Source organism: Cervus canadensis, chromosome 18, assembly GCF_019320065.1.
Source record: "Cervus canadensis isolate Bull #8, Minnesota chromosome 18, ASM1932006v1, whole genome shotgun sequence".
Lineage (NCBI taxonomy): Eukaryota > Metazoa > Chordata > Mammalia > Artiodactyla > Cervidae > Cervus > Cervus canadensis.
Genome location: NC_057403.1, coordinates 12914581 through 12931349, shown reverse-complemented (window position 1 = coordinate 12931349; position 16769 = coordinate 12914581). Strand labels below are relative to the sequence as shown.

The window sequence follows — 16769 nt, the reverse complement described above, 5'->3', positions numbered from 1 at the left end:
CCAGCCCCCACCGATGGCCCCATGCGCACAGATGTGTCCTTTACATTACATGTCACGGTTAGATCATTCCCATCTCAGTTTCAAGCCCCACTTTCCATGAAATCAGATGCCAAAACCTTAGTCTATTCAGACGAGAAAGAGAAGACAGTGCAAGTACCAATTGTGGGAGAAAACACGGAGCACATTGACTCCAGTACCTCACAGCTTGGAGTGCAAATTGCCTCAGTCATTTGGGGAGGAAGTAACGACCATCAGGTAAAAGGGAGAAACACACAGCCCCACCCAGAGTTATGTAACCGAGGGGAGAACTGTGCGTAACTACCATCACACAAGCAGGAGAGTAAGCACAGAGGGTCGCTCAGATCAGACCACAGAAGACCTCACACACAGGAACGCTTTGGTGCGTACATGCGGCAGAGCTTCTTTTGAGTTAAGAAAAGACTGTACTGACATACTAAGAGTTAACAAAATTTAAGACAAAACTCCTCTGACACCATTTGCTACTGATTCTCCCTTGCAAAAGAAATTAACACCAGTTTAGAAAGATCTGCAACCTGTTGCTAGTGTTAGCTTGCCAAAACTGCCGGGAAACCCTCGAATCAGTTGCTGCACCTGGAAACCTCTGGTCTTTCAGGCACTGCCTCTCCCTTCCTCCCACACCTTCCCCCAAACCACTGCGGGTTTCCCGGGGCCTGGGGGGCCCTTCCTTGACCCGCCGGCTGCTGTGCTGTGTCCGCTAGGACCTTAGGCTTCCCAGGGCAGAGCCTGTCCACCTTTGTTCTCCCTCTCCTAATGGAGCAGGCAGACGGCCGCATGTGAGAGGGACTAGAAGTGGCATAGACGAACGATTTGGCCTGGAGTTTTCAGTGTGAACACAAGCCAAGCCAGGGCTTGGCAGTGGTCCAAAGCTCTGGTCCTCCCCGAAGGTTCCCCTAATGAAACCTCGAGGCCCTGCACCCTCTTACTCAGATCAGAATTTAAGTGCAAACAGAAACAAGGACACTCTTTGGTGCCATATATAGATATATATATATAGATTTATAGATATACACATACACACACAGATATATGCACACACATACACACACATACATACACACACACACATACACACATATATATACACATACACACACAGATACACACACATACACACATACATACACACAGAGATACATACACACACATACACAAACATGCACACACATGCATACACATACATATACACACATACACATATATACACATACACACATATATATAAACACAAACACACATATATACATATACACACACACATATATACAAACACAAACACACATACATACATATATATACACACACATACACACACAAACACACACATATATATACACACAGATACACACATACATATACACACACATATACACACACATACACAGATATACATATATACACACACATACACACATATATACAAATACATACACACATACATATATATACACACACACACACACACATATACACACAGATAAACACGTATATATACACACACATATACACACACACACATATACACACACACGCATACACACACACACATATACACACAGATACACATATACATTTATATATACACACACACACCCCCATATATACACACACACATATACACACACACATATATATACACACATACACACACATATATACACACACCTATATACACACACACACACACATATACACACACAGATACACACACACATATACACACGCAGATACACACACATATATATACACACACATACACACGTGTATACACACATACATACATTTATATATACACACATACACACATATATACACACAACCTATATATACACATAGATATACACACACATATGTATACACACACACCTATATATACACAGATATACACATACATATATATACACACATATACACACACACATACATATATGTATATGTGTATGTATGAGCCTGTGTGCTCACTGATGTCCAACTCTTGAGACCCCATGAACTGGTGCCCTCAGGCTCCTCTGTCCACGGGAGCTCCCAGGCAAGAATACTGGGGTGGGTTGCCATGCCCTCCTCCGGGGATCTTCCTGACCCAGGGACTGAACCCGCGTCTCCTATGGCTCCTACATTGACAGGCAGGTTCTTTCCCCTTGACCATCTGGGATAAATCTTCTAAAGGAAAAGACAGACTGGCCGCTTCTTCCCATCCATTACAAAGGCAAACCGAAAAGCAGAACAGGATTGAAATCCGGGCTCCATGCGCTGTGACGCGCTCACAAAGGAAGCGCTGCAGCCCAAGGACGCTGGTCAGACATGTGAGCAGCGCCCTGCCACTCACAGCAGCAAAGAAAGCACTGCTTCCCTTTATCGGGAACATGATGGCCAGCTCTGCGCGTCCGTCCAACTCTTCCACAAAGGTGGTCACACCCGCACACGTGCACACACGCACACACTTTTACACACAAGCCACTGGCGTCACAAGCACCAAGAAAAACACGCAACACTGCAAGAGAGCAGAGTGGCTGGAGTGAGGTGTGCAGATTCAGACTCCGGGGCTCTCGTACCGGGTCTGGAGCAGGGCCGTCCTGAGCCCGAAGGAGGGGCGCCCTGAGGGCCGGGAGGGGACTGCTGTGGCAGGACTTGGAGCTCAGGGCCCCCACGGGGGCGAGGCAGCCCAGGGGAGCCCCTGTGGTCACAAGCAGGGCCATCGGGGGACAGGACGGGACGCGGTGTGCTGGCCTCTCTCCATCTCCTGCTGGGACCCTGGAGGGCACGTTCTCCCCTTCACTGCCCACCTTCTGGCCCTTGGGTCTGCTGGGGGGGGCATTCCTGCTGCAGCCAGCATGGCCACCACCTACAAGAGCCGCAAGCTGCAGGTGGACGCCCCTCAACCAGGTCCTGGGGGTGCATCCGTCCCCAAAGGCACGCTGCTGAAATTGCCTTGGCTACACACACCATCTCTTCCTGTTTGGTGTGGAGGCATGGAGACGGAGGGGACTGGAGTTCCGGCGGGCCCACCCCCAGAAACCAGAGCCCACCGTGTCCCTGCACACCCACTTCTCAGCATCGAAGACCAGTGACCCCACGACCGAGGCTCCTCTCCGCCCCAAGTCAGCAGTGGGGATTCTGCGGCTGGTCTGAATGGCCGGCACAGCCCGGGACTCAGCCATCTGCGGGAGGCGGTCAGGCTGGCAGCACTGGCCTTTCTGAGGGCCCTCCACCAGCTGGACCACTCAGACCTATCCCACTTCCCAGGCAGTACACGGATACAGCCTCTCAGCCAGGAGAGGGCACCTGGAGCCCAGAGGTGGGGGGACTGTCAGGGGAGGACATGGGGACTGCAGAAGCACTGCGCCCCAGGCGGAGGTCCGGAGGGGAGACCTCCTTCCGGCAACCGCCCACCGCCCAGGGCGTCTGGGGCAGTTTGCAAGGCCACCATCAGGACTAAGGCAGTCCTTGCAGAGGCGGGTAGAAGGGACGGCAGTGGACGGACACCCTCCCTCCTGTTCCCAGACTCGGGAGGTTCAGGTGGAACAGCTCCAGGACGACCCCCCGGGGTGCACTCGGGGTCATCACCTGGGGACTGCAGCTGCTGACCCGAATCAGGGCGAGACAGCCCCCACGCCCACTCGCCAGGGTGCCTGAGCCCGACTGCCACCTGTCCTCTGCGTGAAGGCTGCGGCCCTCCGCTGTCGGAGGCGGGGCCGGGCCACGATGGGGAACAGCGCCACCCTGCGGCTCAGGCGATGCTCTGCCGGGAGTTCTCACCCGCAGGGCCCCTTTCGGCTCCCCTGCCCTCTTCCACGCCCCAGCAGAGTCCTCTCTGGAGCGGCCCCCAGGCCTTGCCTCCCCGCTTCTCCTCCGGCCACTGGGCAGTCAAGCCGACCGGGAGAAGCCCCCTGCTCTAACACCCCTGCCCAGGGGAGACTGGGAGGCAAGCTGGCCACCGCGGGCATCACTACCCTGGGGGCAGGTCAAACAGCGAACACCGTGGGGCTTGAGAAACACAGGACGCTCCTGGGGACCATTTCGCTGAGCCCCAGGCCACCCAGACTGCCTGAGGTGAAGATGCAACAGCGTCAAGGCCCAGGGGCAGGACCCAGGGAGGGGCCGGGCAGCAGGGCGTCACGGTGGCCCCCTGCTGAAGTCACAGGCAGGGCCAGGTCCGGGCCGCATCCCCCGCAAGCCTGCCCGTGAAGGAGGCCACCGGCCCCTGGAGAGTTGGGATGCCAGCCCCCATATCAGAGCAGAGCCAGGGGCCAGAGACGGGTGGGGAAGCCCGGCGCCCAGGCGGTGTGAGGAGCAGCTCAGGTTGAAGAAGCCCAGGGCGGCGGGAGACTCCCTCACGGGGACCGTGATGAAGTGATGAAGACCGCTCCGTGAGGCCGCGGGGGGCCCCCAGTCCCGGCTGGTCTGGACGGACTCCGAGAGGCCCTGTCGGCGCCGGGCAGGGAGGCGGGCCAGGGCCCCAGGCAGAGCTGCTCTTCTCCCCGCCGGCTCCCAGCTTCTCCCGAGATCGGGTGGCCCACCTGCCCGGGTGTGCGGCCGTGGACATGGTCTCCCTTGCCCACAGGGATGGGGCACCTGGCCGCCTGGTGCCCCCAGGCCCCTTCGGACGTCTTTGGCACCCTGGCCGGGCTCGTGATTCTCCTGGCCGCCTTCTGCTCCGGGGACAGGGGCTTGCGGCCCGCTTCTTCGGGATGGGATGCTTCAGTCTGAGCTTGCCTACCAGGATCCAGGCGGCCTCTGAGGCACCGGGTGAGTCTCCAGGCCCGGGCCCCAGGGCGTCTAAGTCCCCTCATCCTCTCCTTCTGAGGACGAGTAGGAGGACGTGGAGGACGGGGAGGAAAGAGAGGCTTTGGACTGGAGGGGGCGCCGGGTTCCTGAGCCTGGAGCGCCGCCTACAGGAGGACGTCCCCGTGCACGACCCCGGCCGGCCCCAGGGCGCTGGCCGCCCATCCGGCCCTACACCTGCCCCTCGGGTTCCTCTTCTGGAAAGCCGAGAGGAGGCTCGGGTCGGGGTGTCTTCCGAGGCGCCCAGCCGTTGGGTCTGGGGGGCCCGCCGTGCCGCGTGACCATGCGCCTGTGCTCGCCCTTGGGGATTGATAGCTCAGGCAGCGCGGGGCAAGGAGAGATAGAGCGGCTCGGCGGGGCTCAGCCCCTCCCGGCAGCCGCGCGCCCCGCCCCGCGCGCCCGGACCCGCGCGCCCCGCCTCGCGCGCAGCGTCCTCCGCTCTCCAGCATGGCCACCGCTGAGCACCAACCCGCCCGGCGGTGCAATTTTAGGTGACACACACAGTCACCAAGTTCAACCACTACAGTAATACAGACCAATTTTCAAGCATGATAACGAAAAAGTGAAGAAACACTGTGTATGTGTGTGATGTATTCCACTGCATCCCATTCACAAGGAGACGCACGTGTCACTTAGGGAGGAAGAACTTTGTGGAATCTCAGGACAAGAGGAAGATGGGCTGGATGAAGCACAAGCTGGAATCAAGATTGCCAGGAGAAATATCAATAGCCTCAGATATGCAGATGACACCACCCTTATGGCAGAAAGTGAAGAAGAACTAAAGAGCCTCTTGATGAAAGTGAAAGAAGAGAGTGAAAAAGTTGGCTTCAAACTCAACATTCAGAAACGTAAGATCATGGCATCCGGTCCCATCACTTCATGGCAAATAGATGGGGAAACAGTGGAAACACTGACAGACTTTATTTCCGGGGGCTCCAAAATCACTGCAGATGGTGACTGCAACCAAGAAATCAAAAGACGCTTGCTCCTTGGAAGAAAAGTTATGACCAACCTAGACAGCATATTAAAAAGCAGAGACATTACTTTGTCAACAAAGGTCCGTCTAGTCAAAGCTATGGTTTTCCCAGTAGTCATGTATGGATGAGTTGGACTATAAAGAAACCTGAGCACCGAAGAATTGATGCTTTTAAATTGTGGTGTTGGAGAAGACTCTTGAGAGTCCCTGGGACTGCAAGAAGATCCAACCACTCCATCCTAAAGGACATCAGTCCTGAATATTCATTGGAAGGACTGATGCTGAAGCTGAAACTCCAATACTTTGGCCACCTGATGCAAAGAGCTGACTCATCTGAAAAGACCCTGATGCTGGGGAAGATTGAGGGCAGGAGGAGAAGGGGACGACAGAGATGAGATGGTTGGATGACATCACCAACTCAATGGACATGAGTTGGGTAAGCTCTGGGAGTTGGTGATGGACAGGGAAGCCTGGCGTGCTGCAGTTCATGGGGTCGCAGAGTCGGGACACGTGTGAGCAACTGAACTGAACTGACCCCTAGAGGAAGGAAAGCTCCCACGTGAGCCCCTGGTCCTCACACACCGGGGAGGGGGCGGGTCGCTCTCAGAGGGAAGGTCAGGCTGCTGGAACGTGGGCCTGTCCCTCCTGACCCTCGGGTACTGACTCCTGTCTGCAGCTCCTGACTGGTGAGCCGTCCGTTGCTCCATCACCCTCCCTAGCCTCTCACCTGAGTGAGGCGGGGCTGAAGCAGGCTGGGGAAGCCAAGCCTTGCATAGGGGCCGATTCACAGCAAAGTGGCCGTCCATCAGTCACGGCAACCCCTCCACACACTCTCAACGTGTTTCCACATACCATGACCTCAGCTGCCCAATCGGCATCACTGAGTCCAGCCAGACGATGAGCCCCTGCCCGGGGGGAGTGGGGCCTCAGAGACACACTCTAGCACTGGACAATTGCGATGCAGAATTTAAATGGGGTCCATGTGAGTTTCTGAACATAAAAATCAAGCATCTCAATCTGGCTGGAGGCCGCCACTGTGGACGTGAGGGATTCAACCCTATTAGGCAGTAGGATGGGGTCACAGAATGTTTGGTTCCAGACTGAACCCTATCAGGAAGCTGGGGCTCTATCTGGTCCCCAGTGAGGGGAGTGGGTGGAGGAGAACGCTCATGGAGGAAGGGCATCTCTCTCCTCTGAATTCCTGCTCACAGGTCCTCGGAGCGACTGACTAGAATGAGCCGATCAAATACAAAAGTGCAACTGAAGAGGCAGAATCAGCTACATACTCTAGGGGAATAGTGAAAATCGAGAATGCAGGGCCTGAAGTTCACATGTCAAACAGTAACCGGAACGCATTAAGGCCAGGCGGAAGCCTGTCTGATCGCACCGGCCCCCATCCACAAGCGGCTCTGCCCGGAGCAGTGGGTGCACACCGCCGTGCCGCCAGCGCTTCCGGGGTGCCTCCTGGGGCCCCGCCCACATGGGTGCCGCCTGCACACCACGCGCTCCACACGCGCTCCGCACGCACGCACACCACACGCTCCACACGCACGCACACCACGCGCTCCACATGCATGCGCTCCACACACTCTCCACACGCATGCACACCACGCGCTCCACACACGCTCCACGCACGCACTCCACACCCGCTCCACGCACACGCACAGCACACGCTCCACACGCACGCGCTCCACACACGCTCCACGCGCACGCACATCACGTGCTCCATCACGAAACTATTAGGTGGGGGTCGTCTCCTCTTTCGTGAGGGTGCTCTCAAGCTCATGCAGGAATTTACCTAAAACACGGGATTAGGGCAAAGGTCTAAACCAATGATGTGTCTGACTCCAGGAACCTGCTTGCTCCGCCACACAGCTCCCAGCTCAGACCTACACAGTTCCGCCCTGAGGAGCTGGCAGGACCCTCACGCCCACCTGTGTGAGCGGATGTCCATCTCAACCCCAGGCTCTCTAAGCGGGGAAAGGACATTCTCTGAGACAAATGGAGCTGGGAAATCTGGATATCCACCCGCAGAAGAACGAAGCTCGCTGTGACACGCGCCACATAAAAAGATCAGCTCAGAATGGATCCATCTGACAGCTAAAATCCTCTAAGAGAAAACACCAAGTAAGTCTTCATCATGTTGACTTGACAATAGATTCTTTCCTACGACAGGAAAAGGATCAGAAGGAAAGAAAAAAAAAGATGAATTTCACCAAAATTTAACTTGGTGGTACCTCAAAAACACTCTCCAGAGTATAAAAGACAGCCAACAAAATTTGAAAAAAAATATTAGCACATCTTCTAGTCAGAGTATAGTATCCTGGTACATGAACAATATCTTTAACTCAATAACAAGAAATGACCTGATATTTTTTAAATGGTCAAAGGCTTAGATATTTCTACACAGAAGATATACAAGTGGATGGCTAGCACATGAAAGGATGTTTAGAACATCTGTCATTAGGGAAATGAAAGTTAAACCACAAGGAGATACTGTTTGAACCCAATGAGAGAGACCATGATTTGCGAAATTAACAGCTGGTGATGAGGCTGTGGAGAAGCCTGAAGCCGTGACATTGCAGATGAGGATGGGAAATGGCTCCACCACTGTGCAAAGCAAGTTGGACCTTCCTCGAGGAGCAAGCCCGAATTAGCACTGGACCTAGAAGGCCCACTTCACGGTGCAGTTTCAGTTTGCAAGATGAAGAGGCTCTGGAGACCCGCTGCAGCACGTTGCGCCTGTGGCTGACCACACCGCGCAGTGCGCCAGGCGGCACAGAGAGCAGATGCGCTCCTACCACAGTCAGAAGACGAAAAGCCGCCAACATGCTCAAACATGTAAGCGAGTGTGTTCATGAGGTAGCCAAGAGACAAACAAGGACAGCGATCCGAATGTCTATCACTGATGAGTGGATAAACGAAAATACCATTCACTGTTTTCAAACGGTATTCTGTCCAAAGCACAGAGACAGAGGCCCTAGGACGCAGGAGGCTCTGTGGGGACAGACTTTCTTGGGGGAGAGGGGAATGTCCTCAGCCCGGATCTGACCCCAGCCCTCAGGACGCAGAGCAGACCTGGAGCGTCCAGGACGTGTGGTGGAGCTGGGCGCTCACAGGAAACTCTCTTCCAGGGCTGTGCTGGGGCCCGTGGAACCAGGGACAGCCAGGTGAGCCCCCAGACCTCCTGCTTCCACGCACCACCCCTGGTCACTGGGGAGCACAGCGGGCCGGGGCCGCTGGTGGCCCGTCTGGGAGGGGCGGGTGACAGCTGGGGAACCTGGGGGAGAAGGCGCCCTGACTCCTCAGGTCTGATTCATTTCCACAGGTTCTCCCCAAACCCTCCATCCGGGCTGACCCAGGCACCTTGGTCGCCCAGGGAGCCCAGTGACCATCTGGTGTCAGGGGTCTCTGCTGGCAGATGTCTACCGTCTGTCTGTATAAAGAGAGCAGCTCTGAATCCTGGGAGGCTCAGGCCCCTCAGGGCTCCAGGAACAAGGCCGGGTTCCACTTTGAATACACGAGGTCAGGTGATGCCGGGCAGTATCAGTGTGCATATGGCAGCAGGAACCGCTGGTCAGAGCGGAGTGACCTCCTGCCCCTGGTGGTGACAGGTAAGAGTGCTCCCACCCTGGGAGCGTCCTCACGGGCAGAGGAGCAGAGTGTGGGCTCAGGGGACCACTGCCCTCCTAGCCCACACCTGAGGTCACTGGGGTGGAGGTCCCCCTGTAACACAGCCCCTCACCCCCAGAGTGTACAGGAAAACCCTTCCCCTCTGCCAGCCCCCCTCGCTCATGCTTGCCAGAGACAACCTGACCCTCCGGTGTGGCTCAGAGGCTGGCTTTGACAGCTTCACTCTGACCAAGGACGAGCGGCTCAGCCCGCCCCGCCGCCTAGAAGGGCAGCAGAGCCCCGACTTCCCCCTGGGCCGCGTGAGCCGCGCCCACAGGGGCCGGTACAGATGCTACAGCGGGCACAACCTCGCCCACGCATGGTCGGCCCCCAGCGCCCCCCTGGACATGCAGATCGCGGGTGAGGAGCCCTTGTCCCAGACCAGGTCCCGACTGTCTGCTCAGGGCGCTGGACCAGGGTCGGCCCTGGTGGTGACGGGTCCAGGGAGAGGGTCCTGGAGCAGAGGCCAGGTGGGGCAGGGGTCTAGGGGAGCAACGTGAAAACAGGAGTGAGAGGCACGAAGACTAAGGAGACCCACACAGACGGGCTGAGAGGAGCTTGGAGGGCTCACAGGGAGGCCCCTCAGCTCAGGGTCCGGGGTGTGGGGAGGGGCTCTCTGCTCATCACTCCCGTCCTCCCCCAGGAATGCACAGGAAACCCTCCCTCTCCGCCCGCCCGGGGGCCTCAGTGCCCCTGGGAGAGAACGTGACCCTGCAGTGTCGCTCTGAGGTCCGCTCAGACACCTTCCATCTGTCCAAGGAGGGGTCGCTCGCTGCTCCCCAGCACCTGCGTCTGCAGGACACGGCTCCGCCCGTCCAGGCCAACTTCACCCTGAGAGCTGTGACCTCGGCCCACGGTGGGACCTACAGATGCTACAGCTCACAGAGCACCGCCCCCCACCTGCTGTCGCTCCCCAGCGACCCCCTGGAGCTCCTGGTCTCGGATGAGGAGCGCCCTGCCCATACCCACTGAGGAGTCAGACCCACAGCTCAGTCCTGTCCCCGGGCAGCTCTGGGCTGCATGGGAAGAAGGGAGACACGGGGACGTCAGCCACAGGTGACCCCACCTCACGGAGAGATGGATAATACATCTCTACTCCACGTACCCCCTCCCCAGGATCCAGGCAGTGCTAGGTGTGCAGAGAGGGGACTGAAGAGTGGAACGCTCTGGGCTTTGAGGGACGACATGGTGCTAAAAGCAGCATGAAGACCCAGACACACCCCACATCCTCCTCCTGTCCTTGTTCCAGGGAGCAGCTGGGGCCTGGAGACCCCACCCACATGCGCGAGCTCCAGGTCTGCTGAGTAACCGAGTCCTCCTAGCCTAGAGGAGACGAGGTCTCCCGGGCCCTGGGCGACCTCCTGTTCCCCCTTCCCCACTAAACCTTTACAGGTTGCTTCCCATAGGGTCTAGGGTGGGGTGGGGATGAAGGGAGGGGGCTTCAGGTCCCAAGTATAACTGAGCTCACTGGTCCCAGTATACTGGCTGCTCAGAGTGAGAAGAACTATATGTTAAGGGGAAGCCACCAGCTGAGGAGAGGGAGAGGAGGCGGCCTCTCCGCCTCTGTCCGTGGTGCTGATCCCCGGGAGCCTGAGCGTCAAGGGCACCAAGGGACTCAGCCCCACCGTGCGCAGGGCAGAGTGAAGGTGGCCTCTGTCCGTGGTGCTGATTCCCGGGAGCCTGAGAGTCAAGGGCACCAAGGGACTCAGCCCCATGGTGTGCAGGGTGGAGTGAAGGTGGCCTCTGTCCGTGGTGCTGATCCCCGGGATCCTGAGAGTCAAGGGCACCAAGGGACTCAGCCCCACGGTGCGCAGGGCAGAGTGAAGGTGGCCTCTGTCCGTGGTGCTGATCCCCAGGATCCTGAGAGTTAAGGGCGCCAAGGGAACCAGCCCCGCGGTGTGCAGGGCAGGGTGAAGGTGGCCTCCGCGCCTCTGTCCGTGGTGCTGATCCCCGGGATCCTGAGAGTCAAGGGCACCAAGGGACTCAGCCCCACGGTGCGCAGGGCAGAGTGAAGGTGGCCTCTGTCCGTGGTGCTGATCCCCGGGAGCCTGAGAGTTAAGGGCGCCGAGGGACTCAGCCCCACGGTGTGCAGGGCAGGGTGAAGGTGGCCTCTGTCCGTGGTGCTGATCCCCGGGAGCCTGAGAGTTAAGGGCGCCAAGGGAACCAGCCCCGCGGTGTGCAGGGCAGGGTGAAGGTGGCCTCCGCGCCTCTGTCCGTGGTGCTGATTCCCGGCAGCCTGAGAGTCAAGGGCACAAGGGACTCAGCCCCATGGTGTGCAGGGTGGAGTGAAGGTGGCCTCTGTCCGTGGTGCTGATCCCGGGAGCCTGAGAGTTAAGGGCACAAGGGACTCAGCCCCACGGTGTGCAGGGCGGAGTGAAGGTGGCTTCTCCGCCTCTGTCCGTGGTGCTGATTCCCGGGAGCCTGCGCGTCAATGTCGCCAAGGGAATCAGCCCCACGGTGTGCAGGGCAGAGTGAAGGTGACCTCAAAGAGGTGGGGAGATTCACTGCACAGTTACATGTAAATCAATGAAAGCAGAACATGCTCCCACACTATATAAAAATTAAACTCAGAATAGTTTGAAGACCTAAATGTTAGACATAACATCATAAAACTGCCGGAAGAGAACATGGGCCAAGCACTCTTTGATATACATCGTATCAATATGTTCATAGGTCAGTCTCCCAAGGCAAAATAAATAAAAGCAAAAATTAACAAATGGGGCCTCATCAAACCTATAACCTTTAGCACAGCAACGGAAATCATCAACTTGAAAAGACAGCACATGGAATGGTAGAAACATTTGCAAATGATATGACCAAAATATTTGAACCGCTCATATGACTCAAAATCAAAGAAACAAACAACCCATCAAAAATGGGCAGAAGAACTGAAGAGACATTTTCCCAAAGACATATAGATGGCCAGTGGGCACATGAGAAGATGCTCAACACCATCAATTTTTAGAAAAATGCAGATCAAACCTGCAATGAGTTACCACCACACACCAGTTGGAATGGATATCAACAAAATCTATAGGCAATAAATGCTGGAGAGGGTGTGGAGAAAAGAGAACCCTCTGACACCCTTGGGGCATGTGTGTGCTTCAGTCCTGTCTGACTGTTTGCGACCCCATGGACTGGAGCCCGCCAGGCTCCTCTGTCCATGAGATTCTCCAGGCAAGAATACTGGGGTGGGATGTCATGCCCTCATCCAGGGCATCTTCCCCACCCAGGGACTGAACGCGCGGCCCTCGGGTTTCCTGCATTGGCAGGCGGCTTCTTTACCACTAACACAACCTCTTGTACCTGCAAAGGCACTTTTCTTCCAGCTTGGAGCCATCCTGCCTGTGGCCACGAGAGGGCACACGAGAGACACGGCAGAGTCTGCTGGCGGTAAGACCCTGTCCAGGAGACACCCCCCAGGACTTCCCGGAGAATGGGTGCATCCTTCCCCCAAACCAGCGTCTGCCCTCAGAAAAAGCCACCTGAGTCCAGGAGAGACGGTGCGCCCAGCCGGTCCAGCAGGGGCTCTTAAAGACTCCTCAGTTAGAGAGTCCTCACACTTCACTGGTTAAATGAACCTCCCAACTAAACTGCTAATTCCCACATCTCTGCCACAGACTTCAAGGTGATGAATTCAGCAGAAAGCCCTGGACTGGGACTTTGAACCATGTGGTTTCAGAAGGAGTACCATGGGTTGGTATGTTGAATGTGGATACATCGCATTTCCCTTCCCCAGCAGGTCCCGCCTCTGTTTAACAAAAAAGCAATGATGATTCTACAATGTAGTTGTGGGGTTCGAGAACCAGGGCACTGTGACTCCACCCAGGGCAAGAGACAGTCGTCCAGAGATGCAGATCTAGGAGCTCCCTAATTATTGAAAACAATTGTCTGAAAGAGGTTCAGTGAACTGATCTTCAACTAAGATGTGCAGAACACACAATGGGAAAATCCCTTCAATAAACGTTGCTGGAAGAGCTAGATGACAGCAGGCAGGAGGGGGAAGCTGGACCCTCAGCTCACACTACATGTGAAATCATCTCAAAACGCAGCAAAGACTTAAACACAGGGCCTCAAACCATGAAAGAACCAGAAGAAAACACAGGGGGAGCTTCGTGACATGGGTGTGGACAAGCTTTCTGTGGATATGACACCAAAAGCATGGGCAGCAAAGACAGAGACAGACCCGGGGGGTAGGTAAATAAAAACCTTCTACACAACACAGGAGATGGTCACAGGAAAGGCAATGGACGCAACGGAGAAGATGTGTGCAAACCACACATCTGATAAGGGGCTACTTCTCCAATACACAAGGAGCTCACACAACTCAACGCAAAGTAACAACCACCCGGTTTTTAAACGGGCAAAGGACCTGAACAGGTGTGTCTCAAAAGACGATGCCCAGACGACCAAACAGGACATGGGAAGGTCTCAACACCCACCAGTCCTCAGGGGGGCACACAGCAGAGCCAGTGAGATGTCACTGCGCGTGTTAGAGACACTTGACTGCTAGGAAAATGACAAAGACAACACGTGCTGCCAAACGCGGAGAAGAGAGAACCTTGCACTTGGTCGTTGGGGACACAGTCGGTGCAGCCACTGTGGAAAGCAGTATGGAGTCTCCTCAAATTCTAAATCTAGAACTCCCTACCATACGATCCAGCAATTCCACTCCGGGTCTGTATCCAAAGAAGATGCGGCCAGGACCTCACAGACGTATCTGCACTCCTGTGTTCACTGAAGCATTGTTCACAACGGCCAAGATACGGGATCAATCTCAGGGTCTGTCAGTAGATAAAGGAATAAAAGAAAGATGAGATACACACACACACGATGGAGTATCTTCAGCCTTTAAAAAGTCGGAAATCCTTCCTTTTCAGACAACATGGATGAACCTGGAGGACCGTATGCTGAGTAAAGCAAGCAGACAGACAAACACAGCAGGAGCTCACTGACCTGTGGAATCTAATCGTCAGACTCAGAGACAGAGACTGGTAGTTGTCAGAGGCTGGCAAAGTGGGGGGTGGAAATGGGGAGGGGCTGGCCACGGGGAACATCTCAGGGACGCCGACGAGTAATCCTGGAGACCTGATGGGCAGCGACGGGACTACAGCTGACCATGCTCTAGTGTAGACTCAGTCCTGCTCAGAGGGCAGCCCGGACGTGTCCTCACCAGACCCGCAGACCAAGGTGAACTGCGGGAGCTGATGGACACGTTAATCAGCATGACCGTGCTGTTTCACAGGGTAAGCGTGCATCAGAACATCAAGCTCAACATCTGAAACATACAAGTCTCTGTCAGTTATCCCTCAAGAAAGCTGAAAAGTTTTCCTTCATTTAAGTAGACCAAACATGTTGTTAGTTATTCCATGTCTAATTTAAGCCAGTCACTCCCCTGTTTAATATATGTACTGACACATGTGTTTCTCAGCACGTGTGCAGTCTCCTCCTCCACTGAAGAAAACAAGGCCCTAACCACACCCCACCTGCGCTCTGAGCACGCAGGTACAGGTGTGCGTGCATGCACACCTGTGTTCCTACACGTCCACGCGTCTGTGGCCGTGTTTGTGTGTGCCGGTATCATCTTCCAAAGCTCATTTGCTGGGCATGCGTTCCTCACCGTTGCAGCTCACTTGCTCCTGACATCAGTGAGCATTCCTTTCAGCCTGAAAACAGTCAATATCTAAGCCCTTGCCCCTCTGCCAATGCCATCTTTCACCCTCACTCTCTACCAAGCTACTTGAAAACATTTTATTTTTTTAACGAAGTGTGTGCTCAGTGACGAGGAGAGGATGATAATACAGGTGAAGGTTGAGGGGTCCGTCCTCCCACAGCCCTCCTCCTCTCTGAGGAAGAAGCAGCCTGACCTGGCGGGATGAGTGGCTGAGATTCCGCCCACGGGCGGAAGTGGTGCCCGGATCCCAGGATTCACAGACTTCCCCATCTAATGACCCTCTCACAACTGTCCCTTACAAATAATTTTTTGACTCAGTATAAAACTGTTCTTAATGAGTTCCCTGAAGGGGTTTCTCCAATATCTCCTGGCATCACCTTTTTCTAGGAAGTAGTCTGGTCCCAGTGAGCTTGTCATTCTCTTGATAACTGAAAAAGGTCAGTTTTCATCCCAGTCTCAATGCAGGGCAATACCAAAGAGTGCTCAGCCTACTGTACAATTGGTCTCATTTCACACACTAGCAAGGTAACGCTCAACATCCTTCAGTCTAGGCTTCAGCTGTACCTGAACCGAGAACGTCCAGATGTACAGGGTGGAGTTAGAAAAAGGCAGAGAAACCAGACATCAAATTGCCAAACATCTGTTCGATCATAGAAAAAGCAAAGGAACTCCAGAAAAACATCTATTTCTGCTTCATGGACGACACGAAAGCCTTTGATTGTCTGGATCATAACAAACTAGAAAATTCTTAAAGAGTGGGAATACCAGACCATCTGACCTGCCTCCTGAGAAACCTGTATGCAGGACAAGAAGCAACACTTAGAACCAGACATGGAACAAAGGACTGGTTCAAAACTGGGAAAGGAGTACGTCAAGGCTGTATATAGTCACCTCGCTTATTTAACTTGTATGCAGAGTACATCATGGACTGCATGAAGAACAACATGGATTCAACATTGCTGGGAGGAATATTAGTAACCTCAGATTTCCAGATGACATCACCCTAATGGCAAAAAGCGAAGAGGAACTAAAGAGCATCTTGATAAACCTGAAAGGGGACAGTAGAAAAGCTGGTTTAAAACTAAACATTCAAAAAACTAACATCATGGCATCCAGTCCCATCGATTCATGGCAAATAGATGCAGAAACAATGGAAGCAGTGACAGACTTTATTTTCTTGAGCTCCAAAATCACTGTAGACAGTGACTGCAGCCATGAAATTAAGATGTTTGCTCCTTGGAAGAAAAGCTATGACAAACCTAAACAGCGCATTAAAAACCAGACACATTACTTTGCTGAGAAAGGTCCGTCTAATCAAGGCTGTGGTTTTTCCTATAGTCACGTATGGATGTGAGAGTTGGACTATATAGAAAGCTGAGTGCCGAAGAATTGATGCTTTTGAACTGTGGTGTTGGAGAAGACTCTTGAGAGTCCCTTGGACTGCAAGATGATCAAACCAGTCCATCCTAAAGGAAATCAGTCCTGGGTGTTCAGTGGAAGGACTGATGCTGAAGCTGAAGCTCCAATACCTTGGTCACCTCATGTGAAGAGGCAAGTCATTGGAAAAGACCCTGATGCTGGGAGACGTCGAGGACAGAAGAAGAAGAAGGGGGCAAAAGAGGATGA

At 54.5% G+C, this 16769-nt stretch overlaps 1 protein-coding gene across 1 annotated transcript in view; it reads left to right on the top strand.

Annotated features, from left to right (window-relative positions):
* LOC122421171 (leukocyte immunoglobulin-like receptor subfamily A member 6) overlaps positions 1 to 16769 on the top strand; it is a 161461-nt gene that overhangs the window by 30477 nt on the left and 114215 nt on the right. The window lies entirely within an intron of this gene.